This window comes from Glycine soja, chromosome 1 (assembly GCF_004193775.1).
Source record: "Glycine soja cultivar W05 chromosome 1, ASM419377v2, whole genome shotgun sequence".
NCBI classification, from domain to species: Eukaryota; Viridiplantae; Streptophyta; class Magnoliopsida; order Fabales; family Fabaceae; genus Glycine; species Glycine soja.
The window spans coordinates 10,490,613-10,507,644 of NC_041002.1; positions in this window are offsets into that span (position 1 = coordinate 10,490,613).

Genomic DNA, 17,032 nt, shown 5'->3' on the forward strand with positions numbered 1-17,032 from the left:
AAGAGAATTTTTCATATCCTTGATTTCTTATATAAACTTGTTACAACATTTACATGAGTTAGATGCTTCTTTACTATCTTGTATTACTTTTATGGTAGAAGATTGATTTGTGTCAATTGGTTTTAAAGTTTTGACTTCAGTCCTAAGATTTTCTAATTCTTCATTTAATTTCAAAACTTCCTTTTCTAAATTTGAAATAGTTTTCTTAGAAAATGAAACTAGTTTTGCAAGTTTGATTGATTCTTTATGCAAGTCATTGAATGCATCTTGAAATTCATCAAAGGAAATAGACAAGTTATTGTTAGAAGATGTTACCTCTTCTTGACTTTCATAATTTTTGGCCATGAGACTTAGATTCATGACTTCATTTTTTGAGTCTTCGAATGAATCCATATCGTTATCCTCCCAAGTGATGTAAGCTTTCTTTTCTTTCTTATCATTGAAGGTTTTGGTGTCAGATTTTTCCATTCTTTTCTTGAAACTAGGGCAATCAACTCTCAAATGTACAGGTTGGTTACATTCATAACACTTTGGAACAGAAGATGAATCTTCTCCTCTTTTCTATTGTTTGAAGTTTGATCTTCTTTGATATCCTTTGTTTCTTAGGAATTTACTAAATCTCTTTACGAAGAAACTGAAATCATCATCTTCTTCTATTTCATTCAAGTCCTCTTTGTCACTTTCTTCTTGAATTGAAGATGAGGCTTTAAGTGTAATTCCTTTCTTTTTCTTTCCATTTTCTTCATGTTGATTTAGTCTCATAAGTTCCATTTCGTGTTCCTAAAGCTTTACAAAAAGAGTTGCAAGAGACATGTTAGTGAAATCTCTTGATTTTGTAATTGCAGTTACCTTTGGTTGTCATTCCCTGCTTAAACATCTCAGAACTTTGTTAATGAGATCCTCATTAGGAAACATCTTTCCTAATGATGCAAGATGATTTACTATATGTGTGAATCTCTTTTGCATATCTTGTATGGTCTCATTTTGATTCATTCTAAAAATTTCATATTCATGAGTTAGGGTGTTTATTCTAGATGTCTTTACATCAGTTGTTCCTTCATGGGTTACTTGTAATGTATCCCACATTTCTTTTACATTCTTACAATTTGATACTCTAAAGTATTCATCCATGCCTAATGCAGAGGTAATTATGTTTTTGGCCTTTAAGTTATATTGTACCCTTCTTCTTTCTTCATCCCATTGTTCCCTGGGTTTTTCTATAGTTGCGTTTCTTACTACCATTGTAGGGATGTAAGGACCGATTTCAATGGCTTCCCAGATGTTTAAATCTATAACCTCTACGAAGATTTGCATACGGGTTTTCTAGTAATGGTAACCCACACCATTGAATATAGGAGGCCTATTAACAGAGTTTCCTTCGAGAAATAGAAAGTTTGATGAGGCCATAACTATTCTTGAAACAAGAATCAAGCTCTGATACCACATGTTGGACAAGTGGCCTCAATAACTTAAGAGGGGGGGGGGTGAATTAAGTTTCAAAATTTTCCGACTAACAAACTTTAATTCCCTCTTTAAATGATATATGACAGATTTAATATGCAGAAGAATGAGCAACAAACAATTTAATTGATGTTCTTTAAATGCGCAAGCCAAAATTAATTGCAATAATATAAATCAGATAAGGGAAGAGAGAATTGTAAACTTGATTTATACTGGTTCTACCACTTCCAGTGCCTACATCCATTACTCAAGTAACCCACTTGAGATTTTCACTATCCTTGTAAAATTCTTTTACAACTTCTGAACCACCTAGGGATCCCTTTCCCTTGTGTTTAGGAAACTCACAAAACAAGAGACACACAACCTCTTGATCACAACAATTTTCTTTTTGAAGTACAATTTTTTTTTCTCTCTTTTAGAGGATAATGATACAAATTGAAGATCTTAGAAGAATCCTTAATTGATTTGCAAGTGTTTGGCCAAACGTTTATTTTTTAGAGAATAAGACAATGTGGTTTTGAAAAACTCTGAAGATTTTTGTAGACAATTTACATATTTATTGGCCTTTGGTGGCTTTTCAAAAACTCATGAAGGGATGTGACTTTTCAGAATTATTTTTGAAATTTCCTCACTGGTAATCGATTACAGATCTTTGGTAATTGATTACACAGTTATTTAATGAGGAGTCATGCCTTTTCAATTTGAATTTCAGGAGCTCCGTTACTGGTAATCGATTACATACATGTGGTAATCGATTACAACTTTTAAAATTCAAATTTAAAACTTCCTGAAAGCTTTTTAAAACCAATTGTGCTTCTTGTAATCGATTACATCTCCTTGTAATCGATTACTAGTGAAAACTACTTTTTTAGAAATGTAAAAATATTTAAAAACTTTTTATAGATAATTTGAAAATTATGTTTTTAAGGTCAAACCTTTTCAATCATTAAGAGATTCTTTTAACAAAAATGGACTAAAGTGAATCTTTTCTCTTGTTCTTTTGCTTACTTGATCTTGACTTTGGACTTGAAGTAAAATTGAGTTTCTTTTATCTTTGGCATCATCAAAACCTTTATACATATGCAATCGCAGAGACTATATGTTTATTATAGAGAGTTAAACAAGGCCACCATCAAGAACAAGTTTCTTATTCCTTTAGTAGATGATTTACTGGATGAGTTGTACGGTTCCCACATTTTTTCAAAAATTGATTTAGGAGCTGGGTACAATCAAGTGAGGATGGCTACTTGTGACATTCCTAAGACTGCATTCAGAACATATGGTGGTCATTTTGAATACCTTGTCATGCCATTTGGCCTCATGAATGCTCCTGCAACCTTTCAAGGTCTTATGAATGTTGTTTTCAAACAATTCCAGAGAAAATTTTTGCTATTTTTCTTTGATGATATTCTCATCTACAACAAGTCTTTAGATGATCATGTCATACATCTACGGTAGGTACTTTCCACTATGAGGGTAATTCCTTATTTGCTAAGCATTCTAAATGCTACTTTGTTGTCCCTAAGGTGGAGTATAGGCAAGGCAAGGCAAGGAGAACGTGGTAGCGGATGCTCTTTCTAGAGTGAAGCCTATGGAATGCCAGGCCCTTATCACTCATAAAATCCAATCTGATATGCTTTAGAGAATTAAGCTCACTCGGTCCACTGATCCTTATCTTCAGAAGTTGATCTCTGATTTACAACATTTTGTTGCATCTCACAAACATTATTCTTGGCTCAATGGTGAGCTCAAAAGGAAAGAGAAGTTGGTAATGGGTCAGGATCCTACACTCAGACATGATTTACTTACTTAGCTCCACACCTCTGCTGTTGGAAGGGATTGTTTAGAGATATTCAATTGTTTATACAGTAGTGTCTCATTTGTTAGTAGTGCAAATATGATACTACGGCTTCTCCTGGGCTTTTACAGCCTTTACCAATCCCTGACCATGTGTCGCAACATATTACAATGGATTTCATTGAGGGTTTTCCTAATTCTGCTGAAAAATAGGTCATTTTCATTGTGGTTGAAAGACTCAGTAAAACTACTCATTTCATGTCTTTAACCCATCCGTATATAGCTGCTACAATGGCTTAATCCTTCCTTGATCATGGTTCTAAGTTGCATGGATTTCCTAACCCTATTACAAGTGACAGGGACACAGTTTTCATTAGCCAATTCTGGCAGGAATTCATGAGTCTTCACGGGGTTCAGCTGCAGCTTTCCACCTCTTATCACCCACAAACAGATGGGTAGACTGACGTTGTTAAGAGGTGTTTGGAGACTTATCTTTGGTGTATGTGTTTAGATAGACCTCATCATTGGGTTCATTAGCTCTCTTTAGCTAAATGGTGGTACAACACCACCTTCCATACTTCTGCCCATGCTACTCCCTATGAAATTGTATATAGCCAACATAATGGCTGATGAGCAACCTAGACGAGTAACCCTTGAAGACTACTCAAGTTCAAGTGTGCCGCAATTTTTCACTAGTATTGTGCGGCTGGAGGTTCAAGCTCCGAATATCACATATCCACATTCTTTGATTCAGCTTATACAGGGCAATCAATTTCATGGTTTTCCCAATGAAGATCCTTATGCACATCTAGCAACTTACATTGAAATTTGTAACACAGTCAGAATTGTTGGACTTCCGGAAGATGCTGTTAGGCTCAGGTTATTTTCATTTTCACTATCTGGAGAAGCCAATAGGTGGTTGCATTCATTCAAAGGTAATATCTTGAGGACTTGGGATGAAGTTGTGTAAAAGTTTCTGAAGAAATATTTCCTAGAGTCCAACACTGCAGAGGGAAAGGCTACCATCTCTCATTTCACCAGTTCCTAGATGAATCTTTGAGTGAAGCCCTAGAAAGATTCCGTAGCTTGCTGCGGAAAACTTCTACTCATGGATTCTCTGAGCCCATACAACTGAATATTTTCATTGACGGGTTGAGGCCACAATCTAAGCATTTCTTAGATGCTTCTGCAGGGGGTAAAATAAAGCTTAAGACTCCTGAAGAAGCCATGAAACTAATTGAGAATATGGCTACTAGTGATCACGCTATCTTGTGTGATAGAACACACTATCACACCAAGAAGATTTTATTAGAGATGTCATCACAAGATGCTCTGCTGGAGTAGAATAAGTTGTTGTCCAAGAAACTTGAGACTTTAACAGAAACACTGAGTAAGCTGTAACCTCAATTACATGTTAGTCAGCCTTCACCTTCTTTTGTTTTGCAGGTTGCAGGTTGCACACTTTGTGGAGGAGCTCATGAATCAGGCTATTGTATTTCTGCTAAAGAATATATACATGAAATTAATTATATGGGTGGACCATTAAATAGGCCGCCACAACAAGGGCCTAACCTCTATGAGAGGACAACAAAGCTGAAGGAGACTCTTACTCAATTCATGCAGGTTTCAATGTCAAATCACAAGAGTACTGAGTCGGCCATTAAAAATTTGGAGATCCAGCTGGGACATTTAGCTAAACAAATAGCTGACAACTCTTCCTCAAAATTTGGAGCCAACACACAAAACAATCCAAAGGAAAAGTGTAAAGCTATGATGACCCGTGGAAAAATGGCAACCATGGATGAAGAAGAGAAGGATGATAAGATAGTGGATGGAGATAAACAACAGCTAGTAACTGAACCAACATCTGAATCGGAGGACAATTTTTGTGAACTTAAGGAGATAGAAGATGAAGAGGATGAACAGGAGAATGAGAATACAATAAGCAAGAATGAGAATGAAATAAATGATGAGAAAAAAAAAGAAAGAAGAAAAAGAAAAGGAAAACAATGAAAAAACTGAAAAAATGAAAAAAGAGATGAAAAGAAAAAGAGTAAGAGTGAGCAGTCCAGAGAAAAGAAGAAAGAGGTAGCTCATGGAGTTCTTGCACCCCGGATACAAAGGCTTCTTTGAGTGACTCTGCAATCCTTCATACACAGGGGCATGCGCTTTCTGAAAAGACTCATGTCCAAGGTCACAAATCATATCCTCCAAGCGATCTCCCATTTCTACATCAAACGGTTCAGATTGGGATGCACTCTGCATGTCCGTCATTTCACCATGCCATATCCATGTCGTATAATTCCTCTTAATTCCATCACACAATAGATGCTCCCATATGTCGTCCAGTATTTGTCGTATTCTGTTCAAACAATTGATGCAAGGACAATAATATTTTCCATCTTCATCCGGTCAACCTCTTTTTGAAGCAAATTGTAAGAACTGCTCGACGCCTTCCTCATATTCTGGGCTGATGCGACTTTCATTCATTCAACTTCGATCCATCTAAGTAATAACTCTGTGATACTCTTAGAGTTATTCGATGCATGAAAATCTCATTTTTTTATTATAGGTGTGGCCCTATCCCATTCAGGAAGACCGTCTTTTATGGTAGCTTCATACGTCAGGGTTAATTCTATTTTGTTAAATTTGATAAAATTTCAACTGCATTTCGCATTGGTCTCCAAGTACACGACATGAAATCGGTGAAATTAATTTCCCGATAATCAAGTATCCACTCAGAGAACAACTACAAATGCATTGTACCGAAATTTTATCAAATTAAACAAAATAATTTAAACCTTAACACGTGAATCTACCATAAAAATATCAGTCTCCCCAAACAGTCCAAACGGACAATTCAAGATGGAATACAATGATTAATGCAAATTGTCCGCAAGAATCATTGCATTCAGTCTCAAACGGGAATCTAAGGTTCACTCATAATGAACACAATTTGTATATCATATATCAGTTGTCTTTAATGGCAGTGAATAAGTCAAATAGTTTCAAACAGTCATACACAGTAGTCAAACAGTCATACAATGTGAATAAGTCAAATAGTTTCAAGCAAGTTAATGTGTCATATTTTCTCTATTTCTATTTTCGGGGAACTAGTTATTTCATCCTCAGTCCCATGGGATATGTACTCCAGTGATTTTTTATTTTAGGCGGGGATGTGGAATTTTACCTCTAGTGGCTACAGTTGTTGCTCTATCTCCTGTAGCTCAGAGATCAGAAAAGGAATTTGGTTAAATTTGCTGAGCACCCTCCTCTTTCCTTTGTTGTTTTTAGATCTTGGTTCTTCTATAATCATTTTTTCCTCTGAGGCATTTAAGGGGGCAGTTATGACCTTTCTATTGCATATTCATGACATTGGGATGGGGTTTTGTAGGAGAAAAGTGAGTTCTACATTCAGAACTTTGGCATGAATTGGTTCTTTGCCATGCCTCTTTGGTGTCTAATGTAAGGGTGGGTTACTTCTACACTCTTATAACAAAAAATGACTTTTTCTTGCACTATGGTGACCCTTGTGCATACTAATGCTTAACTCACTTTTAAGCACAATTCATTAGTGTTAGACTGTTGCAGTTTAATGAATTTGCTCTTAGAAGTTATAAATAAAATATCTCCACCTACCACCTCGAAACCAGCACCTGAACTTTTTACATTTTATAACATATATGCTCTTTTTCTGCATAAGCTACATGCATATGCATAACCTAATCAACATTTTCCTGCTTAGGTTGCTGTGTCTACCAACAGGGAAGTGAATGGCCATATCCCTTTCTTAACTGATAACAGGGAAGTGAGATATATATAAATTAATTTTTGAATTGATCAAAGTTTGAAGGGTCCACTCCCACCAAAGTGGCAGAGTTACAGTTTACAGAGAGGACCGACATGCATGCAATGTACAGCACAACTAGCTCTGATAAATTGACCGAACTTTGACTCCAAAATGAAAAAGAAGCCAAGGAATGGAATTAGCTGGCGACACCGACAGATCAAAGTCATGGCGTGACCCTGGATTGTCTTTCAATTAGATAACAGTGAATTTCAATTTATCAATTCAAATTACACCTTTATATCCTCATTTGGAAGGTTAATTAGAGGGATGATGGCTTTCTCTTAAACATACTTTGTGAGTTAATTTCTTTCTTTGCTACACCATCAACTATAAATATCCAAATCAATGTGGAAATATATGTAGGACACTTAATTTTAACATTATTTAGCACTGAATTTATTGAGAAAGAAAAATTATGAAGATGGATCAATATTTGGTAGAGGTGTTAAAATAAGTTTCAGCTCGGACCAATTCATTAATCATGTTTATTGTATTGTAAGATCACATGTTCCCTTTTCAAGTATCTTTTCCTATCTCCCATTAAAAAATGACATGTAACTGAAAAAGAAAAAGTAGTCAAACTAATGCTATTGATTTTTTTAATTGGAGTGACATTTTTTAATTAGAGATTAAAAAAACATCAACAAGTGATTTGTTTCCCTATGTGATAGCTCATCCATATGCCCCATGGTCAAATGCATGCATGATTTTATGTTTTCCCATGACTTTCAATTTTGTCATGCTCTTCACATCAGGGCAACTTGCAAGAGGACAACCATCCAAGCCTACTCTATCTTGTGCAAGTAAAAACCTTTGGTTGTTGATTTGAGGAATTTGTGTTTAAATCTATTTTGTTTTTAATTATGGAAGTTGTTGTTGTAGTCACAAGATGCATTATGGAGTGTTTTAGTGTATAAATTAGATCTTAGTGGGAAAATATTAATGAGAGTTCTTTAATTTGACGTACAACTGGCATGTCTTTCCTTTTTATTTGCTTTACTGATTTTAGAAGTTCTTGGTTCTAGCTGCTATTCAAGTTTGTGTTTCTAGTCTAAACCATAAACTTAGTGTGATGCTTTTCAGGCCTCAAATGTAGAACAAGAGAATGCAATTAAAACATGTAAATGTTAGCAGAATATAGAACACTCTGAAGCAACTAAAAAGGTAGAAGAGGTAGAACAATATGCACCAACAATAGACACAGAAGAAACAGAAAAAATGCAGCATGCAGAATAACCAATCAAGGCAGAACGAAGAAGGCAGAAAAACCAACCAAAAACACAGTAAAAACACTCTGAAGTAAGGATGTGCTGGCACAAACCTTCTAGAAGCAAAATATCTCAAATCTTGGTGCCGTTAGATATTGTCTCTGGTAGCAATTTATTTTGCAATTTGTTTCTTTCCTCCAAGGCACTAACAAATAACTCAATCACCACCTACATCAATCATCAAACAGATATCAATAAGTCTAAATAGCATACATATGGCAATGTTAGAAAGTGGTTGAGGTTCAGGTTCAGCTCAATGCTGCATGTTGTTATTGATGCATAGAAGCATAAACTGGCTGGTGATTGCCAAAAGTAATCAAAGGGGTGCTGTGCTGACAAACTCAAATATTAAAATAGACAGGTAAATTTGCATTTTAATGTGGAGGTTCAAAACTATTATATTCTGCTCATGTGGATACTGAAAGTTATACACGATCTCTTTTGGTGTGCTGTTTATTTTCAGTTATGTTTCTTAAGTATCATATTTGTATAAGTTTTATTTCTTAACCATCTTCTATAAAAAATCATGTGTGCTTTGGCAGTAAAGGCATGTTGGCCATTTGCACCTCAGCTAGCAACCACTTTCTTCATCCAATTGCTTTCCAACAAGTTCATTTCACAACTTTGTTTCAGTTACATACATATTGTACAAATCACAACTTAGAACCAAGCAACATTGATCACAATTCAAATTTTAATAAATACATAAACAATGCTCAGAAAAAACAAACTTTTGTCTTACCTCTCCTTTCTGAAATATAACACCAAAACTCCAACCAATCACTTAAACTGGAGGGATATTTTTTTCCCGTTTAGGTGCTAAGCTGTCCTTTTGTTTCTTCAAGTAACACTAAATCAATGAAATGAAATGGTATTAAGCATGTTATGTACTGAACAAAATAGGGAAAAACTTGAATAGAAATTTAATGAACAAAATTAATAATTGCACAAACAATTACTATTGTGGACATAACCTCATTGGCATTGAAGCATATTATGTAATCCAATAATTAAGAAATGGATAGGACTAATGTCTCCTAATTGATTTTGCAGTATGCTACAAGAGGGTTTCATGGATGGCAGACAAGCCACCTTGTGAATGTAGGCAAATATGTATCAGCAATATTAGCAGCAGGGGCCTAAGTGGTAGCATTCAAAGATGGGAGTGTAGGATGTCTTCATAATTGATGTTTCTGTGTTTTGTTTTTGAACCAGCAAAATTCTAAGCTTAGGGATATTTGTTAGAAATGGAACTCATTTTGCAATTCAGCACATAATGATGTTGTGTGGTTTTCACTAGTTTTCATTATATTTCATCTATGCTAGATCAATTCAAACCATGGAATGTAATAGCATTATATTCCATTTCCCTCCATTCGATCCTTCTCCACCAATCGAAATATTAGTGGGTCAAGATTGTATGCAATAAAGTGGCTTAAGTTTGAGTCCATAAATTGCTTTATTCAGTTTATATACAAGGGATTTATTAGAGGACTCCACACAAACATGGGGCAGCCAATAACCTCCTTATTCCAGACCTCTGAAAACTGCAGCCTCTGACAGTTAGGATGGGAAGTCCAAATTTTTAGAAACTTAAAAGGAGAAGCAAAAACCTTTTCAGTTTTATGAAACTGCACAAAAGTTAGACTATGATCTGATTTAAACTGTGAAATAGTGCTACAAGAAAATTTGTCTAAGGAAGATTTTATTAGATGTTTGCCAAATTCAAAATGCATTGACTGTTATTTAAATGGGAAACAAGTCATCTTTTGTTATAACAAATAATCCTAATGAATTGGGTTTCTATAGCTATGGAAATCACTTGATTAGGCAAGGTTTAAACCAACAAAACTAGCTTAGTCAAAAGAAAAATGAAGCACTCTTGACTCTAACAGTGCAATCAAACAATCATTGTTCTATTATGATGATTCTATTTTCTTCACCTATGAGTTAAGGAAGCGATATGAGAAGAAAGAGGGAGAAGACTGGCCAAAAATATCTCACATTTCCCTTATTCAGATGTGAGGAGTTAGAAAAGCTATTTCAGAATTATGATTGGTGTGGTTGTCCAGGTATTTAATTTCTTTATTTTTTAACAATACAAGGTTGCATGTTTATGATATAGATACATTTGAAAAAATTTATATTGGAATGCATTATTGACCATATTATTACCATGTTAATGACATTTTATATTTTGTTATAAATTATAATTACATAGATAATAATTAAATTATAAACTAGAATGTAAGTGATAACATTACTAAAACAATAATGTATTAATTACATTTTAAATATGAAAATTAATTATGTAAAAAGAAGTATAATTATATTTTTATGAGATACATTTATTTTATTTTTATAAAAATAAATATTTTTTAATCAAAATTTCTAGAAAATATGCACTTAAGAGTTTATCATCCAAACATCAAATTAATTTAAGTAAAAGTAACTTTTCATATAAGAGTTTCTTAAATAAGTTCTTTGCCTACAAGATCTTTTATAATAGTATATCCAAACAGGCCGTACATTGAGAAACAAAAGTATTTCTTTTTCATAGGCTTTGTTTTTCATTATTCATCATATTTTTAGTTATTTATTTGTTTCTTATTTAATCTAGTTGAAATTGAGCTGATGTAGTTCACGTTTATATTGTTGACACTTATTTCTTATTTGTCTAAGAATGGGCCAATGTTACAATGGAATGACTCATTTTATTTATTACTTTATTTGTTTGTTTTGTATTGTATCAAAATGATGTCAATGTGACCTAACTCAAGTCAAAGAAGTAGGGTAATAAAAGCAATAAGAAAATTATAATAGACTAATGAAAACTACAAGGCCCATGTGCTTGCCCATTAATCCTTTTTCTAAAATTAAAAATGAAAGAAGCAGAGAAATAATAAATAAAAACAAAGCTCATGGGTCTAACCTACTTGTTGAATTTTAAATAAGAAGAGAGAAAAAACAACATAATGTCCCATTACCCTACAAATTAAGAAACAACATAACAAGAAATAAAATAAAGATTCTGGGATCAACTTTGTCAAATGTAATTTTTTTGTGTATAAAGGATGAAAAATCATTAAAAAGGGATAAAATAATTAGAGATTAATAAAATTTGGTGTTCGTAATGATGAAGAAATGGACGGTGACTATATATGCCATGACTTTATGCTTTATCCTTGTCTCTCTAATTATTTTTCTTACAATGAAAAGAAAGTATTTATACTGTCATGTTCTCTTGTCTATTAAAGAAAAAAGTATTTATATAAGTTCATCAATTTTCTCTTTCAATTTCTCTATAGTTTGTGTTTTTGTTTTTTCCCACTTGATACACTAGGTAAAAGTCGGAGAGAAGGGAGTGTGTTGTCTTAATTCATTACAAAAGACATCTCACAAGCTTGAAAAATGTCAACCAAATCTTTGACGTCAATGTTGTTTAACCTCTCGCTGTTTCACATTGAATCTTTGTTGGACATTTTAGTGTAATTGATCTCTTTATTATGTTAAAATAAGAGTGCACGCTTGTTTTAATGTAATAACGAGATGTTCGGTTTAGGCAAAGGTTGGAAGTTACATGGAAGTTACTAAAACTTCCATCAACGGTTGGAAGTTACATGGAAGTTACTAAAACTTCCATCAACGGCAATTTTTAAAAATAAATAACTTCCATCAACCGCCAAAAACCACCTGTTCTTTGATTATAAATAATCATCCTGGTTCAGAAAGCATAACATGTGAAAAACTCACAAGACCAAAACAAAACTCTTGAATTATAATCTTCTGATTTTATCCGATTGAACAATTTTGGTTGAACCCCGAAATTTGATTCAATCTGAAAGTGTTTATAAACGACTTCAGATTTATCCAGGATTATCTCGATTTTCAAAATTAACCAACAAAAGATTGAATCAAATCTTTCGAGATGACGAACGATAGTTCGAAGATGACAAGCAAGTTTGCAAAGTTGGACAAGTTTGAAGGGCGGGATTTCAGAAGATGGCAGAAGAAGATGCACTTTCTCTTGACAACATTGAATGTGGTGTATGTGCTGAGTACACCGATGCCGGTGTATATGGAAGACGAAACTCTGGATCAAACAAGGAAGCGTTCGAAATGGGAGAACGACGATTACATTTGTCGTGGACACATTCTGAACGGTATGTCTGACTCTCTCTTTGATATTTATCAAAATGTTGAGTCTGCTAAGGAATTATGGGACTCTCTTGAATCCAAGTATATGGCAGAAGATGCCTCAAGTAACAAATTCTTAGTTAGTAATTTCTTTAATTACAAAATGATTGATTCGAGGCCTGTTATGGAGCAATATAATGAACTGCTGCGGATTTTGGGTCAGTTTACTCAACATGATTTGAAAATGGATGAATCCATTGCAGTTTCATCTATAATTGATAAACTGCCTTCTTCTTGGAAAGACTTCAAGCATACCTTGAAACATATGAAGGAAGAGTTGACTCTGGTTCAACTCGGCAGTCATTTCATGATTGAGGAGTCGCTGAGGGCTCAGGAAATTGACAAAGTCAATAATAAAACCGTAGCAGGTTCCTCTTCCGTTAATATGGTAGAGGAAAGTGGAACAGTTAAGCAAAATTACAATGCTAAAGGTAACAAACGAAAATTTCAAGGAAATAAGAACAAAGGTCCAAACAAACAGACAAAATTGTCATGTTGGAAGTGTGGGAAACCTGGTCATTTAAAGAGGGATTGCCGGGTGTTCAAAGGAAAGAACAAGGCTGGTCCAAGTGGGTCTAATGATCCTGAAAAGCAACAAGGTCAGATTGTAGTGAATAATTTTAATTCGAATACGAATTCGAATTATGTATCACTAATATCTGATGCATTCTATGTGCAGGATGATGACGTTGCTTGGTGGTTTGATTCGGGAGCAACAAGCCATGTGTGCAAAGATCGTCGTTGGTTCAAGGAATTTAGACCAATCGATGATGGCTCTATTGTGAAGATGGGCAATGTTGCAACTGAACCAATCCTAGGATTAGGTTGTGTTAATTTAGTTTTTACTTCCGGAAAAAGTTTGTATTTGGATAATGTCTTATTTGTACCTGGTATTCGTAAGAACTTATTGTCTGGTATGGTTTTAAATAATTGTGGTTTCAAGCAAGTACTTGAAAGTGACAAGTACATCTTGTCAAGACATGGTTCGTTTGTTGGATTTGGTTATCGTTGTAATGGAATGTTTAAATTAAACATTGATGTTCCTTTTGTTCATGAATCTGTTTGTATGGCCTCGTGTAGTTCTATAACTAATATGACAAAATCAGAAATTTGGCATGCTAGATTAGGACATGTTCATTACAAAAGATTAAAAGATATGTCAAAAACAAGTATGATTCCTCCTTTTGATATGAACATTGAAAAATGCAAAACTTGCATGTTGACCAAGATCACTAGGAAACCTTTTAAGGATGTTAAAAGTGAGACTAAAGTCTTAGACCTTATTCATAGTGATTTGTGTGATTTGCATGCTACTCCATCATTAGGTCATAAAAAATATCTTGTTACTTTTATTGATGATGCATCAAGGTATTGTTATGTATATTTATTAAATAAAAAAGATGAAGCTCTTGATAAATTTAAAATTTATAAGAAAGAGGTAGAACTTCATCAAAATGGGCTAATCAAAACTCTTCGTACGGATAGGGGAGGTGAGTATTATGATCCGGTTTATTTTCAATCTACTGGAATAATACATCAAACTACAGCTCCCTATACACCACAACAAAATGGTGTAGCCGAAAGGAAGAATAGAACCTTGAAAGAAATGGTGAATTCCATGTTATCCTATTCGGGTTTAAGTGAAGGATTTTGGGGTGAGGCTATGTTGACAGCCTGTTACTTGTTGAACCGAATTCCTAACAAAAGGAATAAGGTTACCCCATATGAACTTTGGCACAAAAAGACACCAAATTTGAGTTATCTCAAAATTTGGGGATGTAGGGCTGTAGTCAGGCTTACAGAACCTAAAAGGAAAACCATAGGTGAAAGAGGTATAGATTGCATATTTATTGGATATGCTGAACATTCTAAAGCATATAGATTCTATGTGCTAGAATCTAATGATTCTGTTGCTGTGAACTCGGTTATAGAGTCACGGGATGCTATCTTTGATGAACAAAGGTTTACATCTATACCTAGGCCAAAGGACATGAATTCCATGTCGAAAGTCTCAGTTAATATTGAGGATATACCTTCAACTAGTACTGAAACTAGAAAGAGTACGAGAGTAAGAAAGGCTAAGTCATTTAGTGATGACTTTCAACTCTATTTGGTTGAAGGGTCAAGGAATGATATTCAATTTCAATATCAATATTGCCTTAATGTTGAGGAAGACCCAAATACTTTTAGTGAAGCAATGGCTTCAAGGGATGCTGTATTTTGGAAAGAAGCAATCCAAAGTGAGATGGATTCCATCATGCAAAATAATACCTGGAAATTGGTTGACTTACCTCCTGGATGTAAGCCATTAGGATGTAAGATGATCTTTAGGAGAAAGATGAAAGTGGATGGTACTGTTGACAAGTACAAAGCCAGATTGGTTATCCAAGGCTTTAGGCAAAAGGAGGGTATTGATTTTTTCGATACATATGCTCCTGTTGCTAGGATATCCACTATTAGACTGTTGTTAGCACTTGCTGCTATCCACAATCTGGTGATTCACCAAATGGATGTGAAAACTGCATTCTTAAATGGTGAATTGGATGAAGAGATATACATGAAACAACTTGAAGGGTTTGTTATGCCAGGAAATGAAAATAAGGTGTGTAAACTGATGAAATCTCTTTATGGCTTGAAACAAGCGCCTAAGCAATGGCATCAAAAATTTGATGAGGTTGTGTTGTCTAGTGGTTTTGTTATAAACCAAGCAGATAAATGTCTATACAACAAGTTTGATACTCATGGCAAAGGAGTTATCATTTGTCTGTATGTAGACGACATGTTGATCTTTGGTACCGACCAAGATCAAGTTGATGAAACTAAGGCATTTTTGTCTTCTAAGTTTGATATGAAAGATATGGGGGAGGCGGATGTGATCTTAGGAATAAAGATCAAACGTGGAAACAATGGTATTTCCATCTCTCAATCACATTATATTGAGAAGATATTGGAGAAATTTAATTTTAAAGATTGTTCTCCGGTAAGTACTCCCATTGATCCTAACCTGAAGCTATTACCTAATAAAGGTGTAGCAGTGTCTCAACTTGAATACTCAAGGGAGATAGGATCACTCATGTATGCAATGATTAGTACTAGGCCTGATATAGCTTATGCTGTTGCTAAACTCAGTAGGTTTACAAGTAATCCTAGTTCTCATCATTGGCAAGCTATGAATAGAGTATTCAAATACTTAAAGGGAACCATTGATTATGGTTTGACATATACTGGATTTCCTTCAGTTATTGAAGGTTATTCTGATGCAAGTTGGATAACCAATATGGAGGATTATTCATCCACAAGTGGTTGGGTATTCCTCCTTGGAGGAGGTGCTATCTCTTGGGCATCCAAGAAACAGACCTGCATTACAAATTCAACAATGGAATCTGAATTTGTAGCTTTAGCAGCAGCTGGTAAAGAAGCTGAGTGGCTAAGAAATCTGATCTATGAGATTCCATTGTGGCCCAAACCTATACCTCCCATGTCTATCAGGTGTGATAGTCAGGCAACTTTGGCTAAGGCATATAGTCAAGTGTATAATGGGAAGTCTAGACACTTGGGTGTTAGACACAACATGGTTCAGGAGTTAATCATGCATGGTGTGATATCAGTGGAGTTTGTGAGAACTCAGCATAATTTGGCCGATCATTTAACCAAAGGGTTAAGTAGAGATCTCGTGAAAAGGTCGGCTGTGGGATTAGGATTAAAGTCCATCTGAAATCTCTTATGTTAAGATACCCAATTCCCATCTAATATGACATTAGGTGCTGAATTCAATGTGGAAAGCTTAACATGTAGAGATTGGAACACATCATCGAAAGTATCCCAAAAGGAATGTGTTCGGTTCTGTAAGTTAAGGAGGTTGAAGTATAACTTCTCAATGGTTCTTTTGAAAAATTGCATTTACAGGTGCAAGAAAGAAAAGGACTACCTATATAAGCATGAAGTTTAGCCGCTTCAAGAAGCTGGGACTTGGCTTTGATATGCTTATGAAGGATAGGGACACAGGCTAGTAAAACTAGTGTCGAGCAAGAGTAATGTTATAAACTATTGTGCAGATTATCTTCATGTATTCATTATGAATAGAAAGGGTTCAATCCTTAGTGACACCCTGATATTCGAATATTTGAAACGTGTAATTTGCTAAGATGAAATTCAATCGTCACGATATTTCATCTATGCAGTAGTTTGTGGTATGTTATGACTTTGGTGATTTGATCGGTAATTACACTAAAATGGGGGAGGTTTGTTGGACATTTTAGTGTAATTGATCTCTTTATTATGTTAAAATAAGAGTGCACGCTTGTTTTAATGTAATAACGAGATGTTCGGTTTAGGCAAAGGTTGGAAGTTACTAAAACTTCCATCAACGGTTGGAAGTTACATGGAAGTTACTAAAACTTCCATCAACGGCAATTTTTAAAAATAAATAACTTCCATCAACCGCCAAAAACCACCTGTT